Source organism: Nuphar pumila, chromosome 13, assembly GCF_984573655.1.
Source record: "Nuphar pumila chromosome 13, dmNupPumi1.hap1.1, whole genome shotgun sequence".
Classification (NCBI taxonomy): Eukaryota; Viridiplantae; Streptophyta; class Magnoliopsida; order Nymphaeales; family Nymphaeaceae; genus Nuphar; species Nuphar pumila.
In genome coordinates this window covers 68,438,352-68,455,197 of record NC_143261.1, presented here as the reverse complement: position 1 = coordinate 68,455,197, position 16,846 = coordinate 68,438,352, and the positions used below count along the sequence as shown (strand labels likewise).

Below are 16,846 nucleotides of genomic sequence, written 5' to 3'. Positions count from 1 at the left end.
ACTCCTGAGTCTGGGCGCAAGAACATCGAAACTGACCATAAAATGCATCAAGACCACCGAACGCCAACCAACCTGGTGGCGCTTACCCTTGAGATGACACCCAAACCAAAGGAATCCTATCAGCAGATGCGTCAATTGCTTCTCCACACCCACAGACAGTAGAAACATAGACATGAAGAATTCTAGAATAGTCGAGAGAATGCGCTTCACTAAAGTTAGGCGGCCAACATACGAGAGATAAGAAGCTTGCCACGAGCGTAATTTGTGCTTAACTTTAAGAAGCGTCGAAGCCCAGGACACAGAGGAAATGTGCTTAACTTCTAATGGCAAACCCAAGTACAACATAGGCAGCTCAGATATAACACAATTAAAAATCTTTATCCCAGCAACTAACATAGAGGGCTGAACATGAAACATAGAAAGAGAACACTTTTGCTCATTGAGAGAAAGGCTGAAAAGAGAAAAACAAAAGTGAAGAATGAGTTGAACCGAAGCATATGTTGAACACTAGCACGACAGAAAATGATCATATCATCAGCATAAATAAGAGCATGAGCATGAAAGTCCTGAACCGGTAAGGGATCAATGAAACTGCAGGCAACGACCCGCTTAAGCAATACAATAAGACCCTCGACGACCGCATTGAACAATAAAGGTGAAAGAGGGCAACCTTGATGCAGACCTGCTCCAGCTTGAACCGTTCCCCGAAAGTGCCATTGATATTCAGCATAGCCTGGGCATTCGAGACTAGTTTCCTAATCCAATCACAGAATCGACGACCAAACCCGAAGTTCGATAAGAGAGAGAGAGAGAGAGATTTAGGGGTTTCACAATGATAAAAGAGAAGGTGTGAACACATCTTCTTGATGTTTTGAATCCCCATTGGGAACGAACTTGAGAAGGAGTTGACCTTCCCCTCTCTATGACATTGGTGACTCATGTGAAAGCTTCCCTACGTGGAGCTGCTACTCAAAAGTCGTCCAGTTGCGCGATCAGAGGTCCAGTTGTGAGCCGAGTTGGAGCTAAGGAGTTGTGGTCTTGGCCAGCGCCTGTCGCCAGAAATAAGCAAACCCCTACCCCCCTTGGATGACACTCCCTTTCATGTTTTTTTTTAATGTCGTATGTTGTTTGTGTGATGACTGTTAGAAACTGATTTGATTTGAACTTGAATTTGAGTCCCCCCACCTCCCCTTTGATTTACTGTTGAATATTCGATCCGAAGTTGATTACTTGTTTGAATGAAATCTGATTTCAATTTCTAGAAGGTAATCGTTTAGGACCGGGTTATGCATTTTATTTTCGTTGCATGCATTAGATTTTAACTGTTTAGGACACGTCGATCTTTAATGCAGGATGTTAAGCATTCTTTAATTTTATGAATCTAATTTTAAACCATATGTTGAACACGAACTTTCTGCAGCATTGTTATTTTAATTTGATAACATTAAATACATCATTAGGAGGTTAATTTAGGACCGTTTGGGTGCCCAAATCGGATTCCCCAAGTCAGCTCTAGTAGTGAGAACTTTAGTTTCTAGGCTTTGCTTAAGCTGTGTATAGTTGTGGTTGAGAACGTCCCCATGGACCCGTTCCACTCTCCACCTATAAAGCTCACAATGGAAAATGCTAAAACTATTAACCTTTACCCAGCCAATTGGTGGAACAGTCCACCTATATGCATAGAACTATTTCCTAATAATATCATGATTTAGACCACCCGGATTTCACTAAGCACCAACACCAGTACAGTTCAGTGCATGGGCCCATCTGAATCCCATCGAAAATCAATCGGTTCATGCTATCACAAAGACTACGACCTATGATATGATCTGTAAGGACACCAACCACACACGTTTAATCTTTTCTTTTTTCACGAATTTCTGAGGTGTTCAAACCAGAACAAGAAATCTCAGTGACCAGATTCAATGGGGTCACTTATTGGAAGAACAATAAATTTAAGTGGCAGATGAAAACATGTGCATGCAGTTGGGAATTACCTTGGCACTCCCTAGTCCCTACTGTTTGTGGGATCCACCACCTACAGTGGCATCCCGTGCAGTCCTTGCACTCATGTGGGCCCACCACCTGCAGGGGGGGCTAATGCATGCACATGCATGGCGCCAAAAGTCTCACAGGAATCAACTCTTAACATGTCAAGCACATGAGAAAAAGAAGGTTGTAAAACACTGCTCGCATTGGAAGGAATGATGACAAGACAAACCCCAGCTAGCAGTAGATGGCAAACCAGCAGAATGAATAGAGTCTGAGGTGTTCAAGCCAAGCCCAGCCCAGCCGATCTCGAGCTTATGACAGACCGGAGCTAAATGAGTCAAGCCTGAGCTGGTTTGTTTAAAATTCACAAACTACATTCAAATCTAAAATTAAGTTATAAAATTTAAACCTATTGATTGAGCTCATCAACAAAAGAAATACATGGTTTCAAAGTAGGAAGCAATAAAAATCGAATCTTATAGTTGGTGCTTGCAGGCCAAACACATCAACCATTTGTTGCCGATAAGTTGAAGGTCGAGAGTTCAATACAAGGGTGTGTGTGTCGTTTATTGCAATATCCAAGCCAAATTGGAAACCGTCCCCAGCTGCATACGGAGTACCTATGGAGTTTAACACTGGGAAAATTGACTTCACTCTCCACAGTAAGTGTGATACGTCATATACATGGGAACATCCGAACCATCTCTCTCTCTCTCTCTCTCTCTCTCTCTCTCTCTCTCTCTATATATATATATATATATATATATATATATATATATATATATATATTAGGTGGTAGCTGCATACCACTTTTCTCGCCTACAGCTAGCTAGTCTGCTAGGCTTTGAAAGGGTTTTTAGTATTTTTTTAAAATCTGACCAAACATATATAATCTACATGCTTGATTTTATAGGAATCGACTCTTGGATTATCTGATTCCCTCATACAGGTAGGATTTTATAAGTTAAAAATTGATGGTCTACAATTTTTTAAAATATTCAATGCTTAAAAAGTTAATGCCTTTTTAAAGGCAAGCCAGGGGTTAGGCAGATCCCCCACCAGTTATTATTCAAGGTACCATTGGGGTTTTGAACCTGCAACGTTCCCCCACAGATCTAGAGACTTATGCTGACAGCTCCGTGGTAGGTTGAATGATTAAAAATATTCAATGCTTAAAAAATCACATATTTTTATACATAATTCAAGTGCCATTTTCTAGCAAATCTGACTATACCCAACACATCTGCAGCGTCAGATTTAAGAAAAACAACTCTAAAACACTTATTTAATGATGGTAGGCTGGAGCTGCCGCTTAATCTCATACGAGTCATGCTTGATGACATTTCAGGTGCAATCATATCACACTTTAGTGTGCCGCTGCACCTCATCTTACCTCCATCTTTTGTTAGGACCCACAGCTGACAGGTAGATGGAGGGCAGTCAGGTGCAGCGTGCAATGTGATTGAACCTGATCTGACCTCGTAGGTATTAGCCAAACACCAAATGCTTGCTTTACTAGTTTGAACAAGCCAAGGGCTGGTCTACCTTCCCAGCCGTACGGCCTCTCAAGTAAGGGGGTGCCCCCATCAAGTTGGTTCATTCACCTACATTGCCCATTAACATGGATATTTCCTGGGTACCCGTATTGATGATATCATGTGGGGGAACCAAGAGGACATGTGAGCCCGGTCCAGCTCATCCCAAAAAGGAGGGGGAAGAGGGCATGAGGGTGGGGTTGTGGGCTCGGGGCAGGATGTGATGGCCTGAGCAGTGACTGAGCTGGTGGTGGGAGCCTTTCCTTAACGGAACGCACATGGTTGCACATGACCCCTCCTCCCCGTTCTGGCATTTGTTGGTGCCCACCTTGTTTTGCCATTTCATTGCTTTTCCAGACAAAACATTCCCCCTTCCCTTTCACCCTTCTCTTTCTTCTTTTAACTTGTCTACTCTCTTTCTCCTCTCTTTCTCTCTCTCTTTTGAACATGATGCACACACCTATTGTTCACCATTCTTTGAGTTTTTTTTTTTAATATCTGAGGTCAGATCACCAAAAAACAGTGGCTTTCCATGGTGCACTCAGTGTGTGCACACGCACTCTATATATATACTAGACCATCGCCGCGTCCATATGTCCGGGCCCAACAGGACAACCTAAATGCTAAAAAAAAAAATTGACATTAGACACCTTTATCAAGATTGAAAGAAAAAACAATTTGAATCATAAACCTTTTAATTTAAAAAAATCTAAAAAAAATTGTTATATATCCTTGTGATGCATAAAGACTTTGTTGATAAAAAATAAAAAACCTAATGACCAACAAAAAATTTAGGCGTTCAAATGAAAAAAAGACGATTTAGTAGAGTTAGGGATGTTTAACCCATTTGGTTAAAGGCTATATAAAGAAACGACAAATTATTTTTACAAACTTTAGTATTTAACAAACGAAAATAAGCTCACACAAAGATCTTTTCCAATGTGGGATTTTTTTTTTCCTTTTTTACTACAGTAGAATTGCTTTTTTGTCAATTCCATTGAAGATGCTCAATTTAATAGTATAATCAAAGAAAATTCACTCAAAGTTTCAATATAAATTTTATACATAAAGATTCTCTTATAAGATTATCACATAAATATATCATAAAACAAATAGAAACAAGCAAATTAAAGGATTGCCCACCATACTTGCCATATTTTTTTTTACAGAAAAATCAATTCTTTAAAGCAACAGTAGAAAACAGGATTGATAACGAGAAGTCAAGAACATCCCGTTAGATAGTGCAGATTCAGTTAAAAAAGAAAATAAAAACAGGAGGAGAATATCAGAGTACAATCTCCATTGGCCGACCAATTCGACATTCACCAACTCAAAGGACATCCAATGCTGGCCATTTCAGCTGAACACGTTTCTGCAGCAGCCATCTAATGGTCTGCAACAGACCTTGCCAAGGGACCTGCGAGCCGTGGAAAATCCTATTGTTTTCTCTCCATCCACACGTGCCTCCACATAATTAGAACCCACAAACCACCATTTGGACCCCAAACTCTGGATTTTTTGTGCCACAATCATAGACCTTAACGGAGTATTGGGGCCCCAGGGGAGAGTCTTATCCCCCCAAACACTAAGAAATAAATATTGGACCTCCCTAGAAAAAGGTGTGCAACGTCCTCTTCCTCTTCCCCAGAGCAACGACTGGCAAAAAGAGAAAGGGATAAGGAAGTGGAAGAACCAAACGTCAATCACCCCTCCCATGTAAAAAAGTGAAAAGCTAAGAAAATATATTACCAAACATGAAAAACCTAACCAAAAGAAAAAAATAGAAAATATTTCCATACAAAATTTCTCACCTCAAGGATAACAGTAGAACAAGTGAATCATAAACTGAGGACTCAAAATCTTAAATTGGAAAACAAGCAGGATTCACTTGCTTTGAAACATGAAAGAGAAAGACACACCTACAAACTGTTGGACTCCAATGTGTGAAGACCGAATTACTGCTCTTACAAACATTATTATGTTCACAATAGAGGTACTTTTTTGGCACAGTTTTTTTTATTTTGTGGTTACCATGAGAGAGAGAGAGAGAGAGAGAGAGAGAGAGAGAGAGAGAGCTTTCTTTTATTTTATGGCAGTAATATACCGTTATCCATGGGACTCAACGACCTCACGGAGGTCTCCTTTATTTTTTTTTAATGGTCATCAAGTGAGAGAGAAGGTTGGTTCTTACACATTTGGACGTTAGATGATAATCTTAATTTCATAGAGCACCAGAATCCTTTGAGGCTTCCTTTAGTTTTATAGCCATTGAGAGGGAAAGAGATTATCCATTTGAACGGTTGCCTAATTGATGATGACTTTTGACTTTTTGAAAAAAATTACAAACAGCCATGTAACACTTTTTTTTGAAACATATTTTTTGGAATAAATAATATTTCATTAACATGTTGAAAAAATTAAGTATTACAGCGCTGCAGCAAGTGATGAGGTATATCGCTTGCTGATACAAAAAGAGAGTTACAGTCCATTCATTTCACGTTCAGCTGGTGCAAAAAAATAGAGAACTTGCCATAGGCTGTTCAGTTCTTTTTAGCGTCAATTATCACATCTTAAAATTTTAAGGAGAAAATATATCCTTTTTTTTAAGTAAATGATGCAAGACCTTAGCGATAGCAAAGCTCTAATTGAGCTAAGTACTAGGGTCCCGTCTGAGCGCAAGCACAAGCATATATTAACCCACTAGAACTAAATTCATGAACGAGACAATCAAGGATAAGAACACTTTGTAAAATAGAAATACAACAAAAACAATCATTTTGGTTTTAATTAAAGTTTTGGCTGATTACAGGTATTCTAACTCAATATAAGACTGAATTCATTCCCTATAATAGACTTGGGTCTAAGTCCAGGTTGTAAATTGGATCCAATTAAGAAATTTGAAATCCAAGATAGAAACAAACATTTATAATTTATAAACAATTTAAACCATTCATCAAATAAATGAATTGTTTGCAAACATTGAGCTTTAAGGCCAACAGATTAACAGGCCTTATCAAATCATAACTATTGTCCAAAACAACACTCAGATATAAAATTATTGGTTCTCGGTACTGCTCGTATCATTCTGCCATCATTTCAGCTCATTTATTCATTACCTGAAGGTGTATGATATAAGAGTCAGACTCATCGAGTCTCGGTAAGAACATAATAATAATACATGTATATACAGATCCAAGTATACAGATTCATGAATGCTATTTCTATGCTCACTTGCAAAGTGCATATCTCCCAATCCCCAACCCATCTGAGTCTGATATTTGAACCAGGATTACTTCCATATGTATGAAACATCTTCATAAGTTTTCAAGATTTATGGGTTCATGGTTTGAGAGAACCAAATTTATCATTATAACTGGTCAGATCAAAATACAGTTTGCAAAAAATCAACCAAGAATTTCATGATTTTTAATAAAACATCAAGAAAACACATCCAACAATTTTGAACCATCAAAAACATATAAAAATCATGTATCAATATTTAATCATGTTGTAAATATAAAAATGCAATACATATCATGAATCTACAGTTGAAATCAATTGTTTTACTAAAGATAACACATTTTTCTCAAAAATCGATTTTCTAAAAAGGATTTTGGTTTTTTAAAATCTTCATGTATAACAAAATATCAGTTCATATGTAAATCTAGATTGATATAGGTACTGATATATATCTGAAGATCATCTTATGACATTTTCATCCTACAACATTCTCATGTATCCTAGCACTATACACATGTATAAAGTTACGGTCTACCTACAAAAAAATCATTCAATCTTACATAAGCTCTTATTGAAATCGTCTTCACCGGTCAACTGCACACTCCATGGAGATGAAATTACCCTACACCTGCTCCTATGTAAGCCTTCTCAGAGAGGGACGTGAGGGAAGAAGGAAGAAAATGAAAGAGAGATAGGGAAAAGAAAGTAAGAAAGAGAGCAAAAGGAAGGGTGTGTGGGAGAAAGAGAGCTTCTTTTTCTTAAATAACCTTTCTAAATGGTTCTACAACTCAATAATGAAACCCCAATCAATCTTAGCTAATTAGGATTTCTAATAATTTATAAATTCTAACTAATATGGGTTTATAATTAAGCAAGAAATAATTTATGAATCCTAGCTAATTAGGATTCTTAATATAATAAAAATAATTAACTTATTGACTAAGCTAAATATATAGGAAAAAATAGGAAAGTAGGCAGGGACGTCCCACCTAGTTTGACTTGGACTTGGCTTGAGTCCTTTCCATCTTGGACTCCAAGATCCAAGAAGGTCCAACACCTCATGGGAATCTCACTCTATGGATGCCATTTATACTATTTGGGTCTTCCTCTTGATCCAAATACTATAATTATAAGTATCTAAATTGAATCCAAATATTAGAATTGCAATTATCCAAATCTAAATTGAAATTAAATTTCATCTTTATTTTTCAAAAATTCTAAAAAAATCTCAAGTGTTATATTAATTCAATTGCCCACCATACTGCAGATCAGCCGCTTGAGTTAAAGCCTCTTGCAGCGTTTTAGGCTTGCATCTCCCAATCATGATTGTTTGAAACAGAGCCACAATTTGTTAAGAAGGAAGACATGCAGCAGAAGGCCCAAGGCTATTCACCAGTCCAACTCAAGTCATGGGTAGGCCATTTTAGCAGGATGTGCTGCCTTAAGTCCCTCATGAATCTGAAGTGCGCAGAGACTAAAACATTATCGAAGATGCTTTGAACACCCTGTTATTCCTTTCTATCCATAAACAACGCCACTTACACAATAGCCAAGACCTCCATACGAATTTTCACTTGGACAACACGCTCCCCTTCACGCCTTCTCTTTTATCAGCAAGAGAGAGGGAAGAGGGAGAGATACGTTAAATGTCTATTGGGGTTTCATGCTGCCTTCCAAGAGGCCCCAATGGGATTCTTGGTCCAACAACTAGAGATCCAAGGCCCCGGTTGGATCCAAACCCAGCCACGAGGTTTCAGCTTGGACTGGATCTGAACCCATCCAAGGGTGGGTCCAGCTCAGCTAAAAAAATAAAAAATAAATAGAAAAAAATAAAAAAAAAAAACTATCCAAAACCTTGCATACACCCGCCAATCAGATCTAAACAGATCCTAACGGGCCATCAGATCTAAACCTAAGAAAATAAAATTACAAAGATTAAAAGAAGTAAAATCTAACTACTTAGAGCCTAGTTCTGGACAAAATCGTATCGAGCATGCTCGAAGATGAATTTCGGAATCTTCAGGCTTGGCGTGAGCTTGGCTTCCGCATCTGGGTTCGATGGTGCGTCTTCCCAGAATGCATCTTCAACCCATTCTCCTCGACATTGTCATGTTGCGCTGCATCAGATTTACAATTAGAAAGCTATACTTGGGATGCCTTGGCCTTGGTCAGAATGCTAACATGAAAGATCGAGAATGGATTGTTTGGAAGGACATTTTTCATCTAGTCTCTCACACTAACATTCTAATTGATCCATTCAAGAGGGACACTGTTGCTGCTATGAAAAGAATGCTTCGAGGCTGGGGTGCTTATCTACCGAACTCAACTGATATTATGGATATTTTATCGAGGTTTGAAATGGTTCAGTGCACATGGATTGTGAAACACCAGAACCTTCATGCATGTATGTAGGTTAGCTAGATTAAATTGTATGGATAGTGACAGGTTTTGGAAGGACAAGTCTCCAGAATGGTTTCCAACTACTGATATGTATCAGATTCCAAAATTTGTATTATGATAGGTTCTGCCTAACCCCAGCTTGCCAATCTAAAAAAGATAAATACATGACCCTCTACACGCACACGCGTTGCAATGGCAATGTGGCGTGTTGACAGATCCACAAACGCCAATCTCGTACTTGCTACTTGCTACACGCATGAGAGAGAGAGAGACTTTATTCAGTAGCACGATAACATTGATGTTCGTACAACCATCCCTGCTATGCTTATTTCCGTGTTCATGAAGGTACCAACATAACATGTTACATTGTCTCTCTCTCTCTCTCTCTCTCTATATATATATATATATATATATATATATATATATATATATATATATAGAGAGAGAGAGAGAGAGAGAGAGAGATGGCTTAGGACCCCTTTTGGTTATGACCCACATTAAGACTAAAGAAAATTCATAGTAGTAGTTGTTCTTTTGATTAATCTGAAACTGTCGATGTGTTTTTTAGTTTTTATTGACTAGTAATATGCTTTATTAAATTAATTTAATGAAAAAACTTGAATCTTTTATTGTTAAGTTTTGTACGATATAAGACCCCAAGGATTTATCCAGATGGTATCAGACTAATGGGTAGGGGGGCCTCCCCTTATATTCCAAGTTCGAATTTCCATGTGTACGCCACCTTTTGCAAAGTAAACAATGCAGCTCCTTGGCGGTCGAGGGGGTCATCCACGGAGATTTATGCCCATGAGATAGCCATCAAGATCTGCCTAACCCCAGCTCTCTTCTTCGAAAAAAAAAGGTACATTTATGTCTATTATCCCTTTTGTGGTTTATCTATGTAATAAAGGAAGAAAAATAGTATGATATGAGTTGTTGATTTTTATCTCCTTTAAGAACGCTTTCAAGCATGAGAAATGCGGTTTACCCCTATTTTCTACCAAGTAAACTATGGTAAACATATGTGTTCAAATTAAGTAAAAGAACCAGAAATTATGACCAAATATTTTTAAAAAATCGACCTAAATTTTCACAAGTTTGGCTGGTGACATTGGAACTATTTTGACGTCTTTTTGGGGTGTCGACTTATGGAGCTTGATAACGTCAATTTGATGTTCTCTTTCCAATGTTTGGTGGCAAATTTTAAATTTATGCTTCCACCATTCTCTTCATGATAATGGGAAAGCTTCTGATCAGTTGGGCCAAAGTTACAGAGACATAGCATCCAAGCGACATGTGGGGCACCCTGCTGTGGCTGCATTGCGGCAGCCGGTTAGTCAGTGGCAACATAATTCGGTGTCAGTCTCAACTTGTACAAGTCATGTGGGCTACTGGAGCAAATGTTTATACACAATAGTAAATATGATAGATAAAAAATAAATAAAAACTTAGTTCTAATTCAAAGACAAGTGCACATGTTTCCATATGCACGGCTTACGTCATTGCCCCACCAGCCTCATTTAATTACTGACGTGGACATGAGGTCACTCAATTTTGGATCTTGCTTTACTAGCATATAGGCTTGTTTTTTGTTGCATTCTAGACTGTATGGGTTCCACAAGTTTCAAACATAGTTTTTTTTAATATATAATTATGTATTAACTCTCAAGATGAAAATAATTACTTCAAAGATTCTAAGCGATATCACTCGGGATGGGATGGTGATTACATAAGAACCACAATATAGAGAAAAGGAAAAAAAAAGGCACTTAACATCCTATTCGACGCCGACCAATCCATTTGATGTTCAGGCCTGGCCACTTTACACTCAAGGAAGAGTTCGAAATCGGGTGCAATCACATGGCAGAAATTTTGTACATTAAGCACCTGATCACCATCCATCAGGCCTTGGGCCCCGACAACGGGCAGGCCTGTCATGACCAAGATAGAAGAAGGTGATCAAGTGCTTAATGCACAAATATTTGTGCAATTATATTGCACCTGATCTTTTCACCTCGAGGAATAGGTTAATCTTCGTTGAATCTAGTTAAGTAAGGCTATTTCAAGATTCCACCCTTCATTTCTAGATAAGTGAGAACTAGTAAAATAAACTTCCATGTGCACATGAATAAAGAATTATACAAATTATCTCAAAGATATGCAGAAAACGAGAAATGGTTGTCATTCTATTCCTTGATTTTTCATTGGTATTTTTTCTTTAGACCAATGAAACCTAGGAAAAAGAAATTGCCAAATCATTTACATAGATGAGACAGTTTCTTTTACCACTGCCATATTATATGGCTGAAATTATATCATGTGTATTTTAGTAAAAGCCAAGAGATGCTGGAATATATAAGTAATTAATTTTGCATAAGGGGGGGGGGGGCTATAAGTCAAAGTTGAGGAGCGTGAGAGAAACATTCTTTTATTTTGAAGATAAGAAATTAAATAGTCTTTGCATGTGAGTGGCCAAATAAAGCACATGAGAACCACTACAGCCATTAGGGAAAAGATTGTCCTGGTAAAATATAGAAGGCTTTAATTTGTCATTGACTTTTTATGGACCTAGGTTGATTTCTTTAGACTTAATAATTGACAGACCAAGATGATCAGGTGTGGGCCCAGGTGAAGAAGAACTCTGAATTTTATCCTAAGATATGATGCCATTATTTGAGTCATTGGGTCCAAGGGGTGGCTCATTGAAGTATGTTCTTACTCCAAATAAAACTTATGTCATTAGGAAAGTGAGGCTAATTGTACATGATGTGCTTAATTTCTTTTAAAAAAAAATTACATGATCTAATGCCATATTTGTATTCAAAATAAATGACATGTCTCATGAAAGGTAAGATACCAAATAAGATCTGCGACTTTTATTAGGTGTTATGTTGAACTAGACCAACTTAGCCAACTTTGGTCTCAAGTCACATGCTTTCACAACTGTTGCACATGATTCTCAGTCAATTGGACCAACAAAATTGGGACTTGAGACTTGGCATCACCTGACCAGATTGATTTCATCAAATCTTTGAGCTAATGCTGACCTACACCCTTAGCATATAAGATCATATTGAATTGGACAATTGGCCAACTTGGGGAATCCGCCGACCTAGGCATACCTTTTCATGTGGCTGCTAAATCAATTGGACCATTTGTGTCTCCCTCTCTTTATATATATTGATGCATTTATCATATTTCATCTAATTGGACCCAGTAAATTCAAATAATTAAATATATTTAATATAACTATAAAAAACTAACAGTAAAAAAAGGATTTTGTATCCAAATTTGTTATATGAAAACCATGATTGTACTAAACGAACCATGTGTATCCCATCCCATTCATCTCAGTCCAATCTATTTAAGACTTCACATGCAGTGACCTTCCTGACAACCATCCATCTTTGCAAATATCCTCGAGATGGGTGCTCTGTCCATCTTGAAAAATGTTGACACGTATGGTCAGCAGTAGGGGAGCTGCATGCTAGCCCCGTTGCATAAAAAATGGCCTCCTACTTTTAAATGCATAAGTAGGTGAGACTGTAGTCAGTGATGCCGTATATATATTTGAAGTGCAATATATATATATATATATATATATATATATATATATAGAGAGAGAGAGAGAGAGTTTCACCAAGATGAAATTTTGAGAGTTTGAGTGCGTGCAATAACTGGAGACCAGTACTAGCTTAGCCGCGAAAAGAGATTAGACATGGGGGGGGGGGGGGGGGGCGGCAAAGGGTCTACTGACCGTATATGTAACTCATATAGGTTCGGGGACTACGAGGATAAGCTCAAGCAGTAAAAAACATAAAAATAAAATAGATACTCAAATGGAATACGTGCGGCTCCGTGTCAGAGGTGAAAGGGGAAGCTGTCCAGGACGTGTACTCGGAAGCTAAACGACAAACCATAATCCCGTGTGGGGAAGCTCATATGCTTTGCACTCTGCGGCACATGGGTGGCTTTGTATCCTTGTCAACCTCTCTCTCTCTCTTCTTTTCCACACACACATATATTATAAGTAGCTTCTCGTTCCTTTCTCATCAACATCTGTGTCCCTTGCTCGCTTGTTCAACACCTCCCTTCTTCTCTATCCACCTTTCTTTCTTTCTCTGTCTATCTATCTATATATGGAGAGGTGGTCTAGAAGATATAATGGCCACCAATGTGCCGGATCTCAGGGTAAAATGCGGTCTAGAAGATGCTGTATGGCTGGAAGAAGAAGTCGATCGATCCGGTTGCAATCAGTCCAGGTGAAAGTGAGGAAGCTTCAAAGGCTTGTGCCTGGCGGCCACGGGCTGCAAGCAGATCGACTCTTCATGAAAACTGCAGATTATATCTTGTTTTTGAAGATGAAACTCAACCTGTTGCAGGCACTCTCTAATATGTACAAGCTATGAAGCTTTTTTTTTGAGTCATGGATGAGCTTCATTTATCATCAACTTCATAACCAAGAATGAGTCTCTCCATGGTGTTATCTTCTTCATCTTAGCTGGGTTTGTACATGGGTATTTGTTTTTTTTCCTCTTTTTTTTTGTGTTTTATGATTTTGATGACAAGTTGTTTACAATGGTAACTTATGCATATGTTCTTAGGTTTTTTTTCAGTTTCAGCCTAGAAAGTTGAGGCTTAATGATTTGGTCCTGAGAACATGTGAGTTCTATAATGATGATAGCTCCACATTGTTATGGATGCCAAGCAACATCTTGTAGACTGGTTGCATCCTTTTTTTTAATTTCAAATAATAATTAACTTTTCCATATTATTACAAGGACAAATTCCTTCTCCTTGGCTGCATGTTTGTGGTATCTCCTTCCGCCTCTTTCTTCTTCTTCTTCTTCTTCTTCTTCTTCTTATTATTATTATTATTATTATTAGGTCTTGCATCCTGATTTGTTTCCTGCCCTTAATTTTTATACCATCTTGATTCATATCTTGAAAAATGATCTGCTTTTTTTACAAATGAAGTGGATCTTAAAGAAGGCCAAATACATCAAATATCTTCTATCACTTTGTAATTCTCAACTTCAATACACTTAATGGTAATACAATTCCAAATACTGCCTTCCATGCTTGTTTCCTGTTCCGTTTATATGCTACTATTAGATTTTTGCTTGCCTTTTCCAAAAACGACTTAAAGAAACCAAAGAAAAAGAAAAAGAATATGCTGCATTAACTTTTTTAACAACTTTTTTTTCCAAGATATTCCTTTCATTTCTTATGAAGCAAATCCTTGAATAAGATAACCAATACTAAAGAGAGAAAATGATAACAAAAAAGAAGACAAGGCTCTTTCTCCTAAAATATCCGTCTGCCACATCCCTTTAAAACCCTTTGTTTATTTCAACAACCAAAGATGCAAATCTAAGATTTTTCTTTATTTTTTGTTCGTGAGAAATGCTCGAACTTTCAATTGTTGACGAAAAGGCTAGCTGATTAACATGACCTTTTAAGCTGATTCTGAAATGTGGGATTCAACACAAACATTTAGAATAACAAATGTTATCCTAAAATATTAAGGAACATCCATGGTTGGAAATTTACTGACAGAAGTGAATGCATGTCTTATCATATTTTCATTACTTAAATAAAGTTGGTCACACCAATCATTAATTCAACAGATATATGATTAAAAAGTGGCAGTGGTTTATCCTATAATGAAAAAGGAAAAGCTCATCTGATCCCTATTGGGATTTGATAGCCTCAGAACATGATGGTACACTTTCAGAATACTGGCACAGAGCCAGGCAACTAATAATCGTGAAAATTGAAATAAAAAAACATTATTCAAAAAGCTCTTATGAACAAACCTACTGGGAGTTGCCATTTAACAGAATTTGGGGGATGCTTAGCATAATATTCCCTCGGAGTTTTTTTTTAATGACAAAAAAGATGAATTTAAAAATAATTAACTTTGAAAAAAAAAGTAATTTTACCATATGATGGTAAAGCCCAAGCAAGCCAAACGGGTTAAATGATGCCATTTATCCCCTAAAGCATCAATTCAGCAAACAAAACAATAGTATCTTCAAGCCAATGAATCATTAAAAAAAAAACCTTAGCCGTCCAACTGATGCATGTTTTTTATTAGTCCACATTGTTACTAACCATTGGTTGGACGGCTAAGATAGACGGAGCACTGATCCATATATGATGCAATCCATGTTCATCATTGTCTATCTGTATTTGGTAAAGTTGATTACCTGTATAAGACATTGCAACATGCAGTAAGACGCTACATGTGGGGCATGCCAAAATTCACATACACAAATGAAAATTGAGCATTTAATGAATAGCAAGAATGTTGAATGGTCCAGATTTCTTTCTTGCTAAGAAAAGGTTCCTTGTACTAGTCATGCTGTAATGATATACAAAGCAAGCCATGTGCATTCATAATGTAGGTTGTTATATGGCCAATGCCCTACAAAAAGACAACTTGGGTTATTTCAAGAAAGCTTACAAAGAGGTCGTGGGGGAAATCTATGGCCTAGCAATGGCAAAAAAAAGGTCTGTAATATGAACATCTGGCTGCACGAGGCCCATAAAATATGCCCTTATAATTCTCCTGAACTTGAGCGGGCTGCATAATAAGTAATTAGTAAGATCATTAAAATTAACGGTGGATCAAGGTCATAGTTTGAAGGAAAAATATTTCATAGCTTTGTTTCAGATCGAAAGAATTACAACACAAATTGAGGAGAAGTCACTTTACAAGAGTCAAAGAAACCTTAAGTCCATTCAAATCACCCAATTTAAATTTACATCGAATAAGTTCACGGAGAGCAGACTTAGCGTGCTTCGAAAGTGGAAAACTCCCTGTTTCCCTAGAAAGAGGCAAAGCTTTGGGAAATTCTCTTCTAAAATATAAGAAACCTGTTTCACTTTAGTGGGAAGTCCATTTCTTTCTCGTTTTCCAAATCCATCCCCTCTTGTTTCTTTGACGTTTCCCTCTCATTTCCCACTCATCTTCAGCCGCTTTGCTTCTTATGATTTTTTATATCAAAAATAAATTTTGTTTTACAGCAATCTTGCATGTTGATTCTATATTGTTTTCACTTTATTTCATATTTGCTTTTGCTCACACTTCATATTGCATCCTTTTCTGTTTCCTTTTCATTTTTCACGCCTTTGCAAAATTGCTTCATAACTGTATCACTCTTCCCACTTCATATTACTTTTAAACATTCGCTTTCCCTCTTTGACTTTGTGCATTACTTCTTGTATCAATTTTGTTTCCTGGTAAAAATGATAAAGTATACAACAGTTCGGCGTAGCACCATATGCTAGAAAATCAGGCTGTTTGGGAGAGGAGAAACGGTAACTTGGGCTTTCTTCAAACCAGTTTGAAGACATCTTGTCCTTTTCTTGGTATGGTTCTGATTAAATATTATTACCCAAATTAATTTGATGTTACAAATATTGGCAAGGGACTTTTTTTTTTGTGATGAAGAACTCACCATGAATTAAAGAAAATTTTTGGGGAAATCTCAAGAAAATAATCATATTTCTATATTTTAGAAAATTACAGGAAAATATGTAAACATATAAGGAAAACATGTCAAAGGCACAAAAAATATTGAAAGAAGGTGTTTATATCATGTTAGTATCACGACATTTTTAAAATACATGATGTATATTAAATGTCACCGTATTTTTGGGGTTGTATAGAC

The 16,846-nt window shown here is 37.2% G+C and overlaps 1 pseudogene; it reads left to right on the top strand.

Annotated features, from left to right (window-relative positions):
• The first annotated feature begins 7,372 nt into the window (after window positions 1-7,372).
• LOC149818605 (uncharacterized) lies at window positions 7,373-13,760 on the top strand (annotated as a pseudogene).
• Window positions 13,761-16,846: the final 3,086 nt, after the last annotated feature.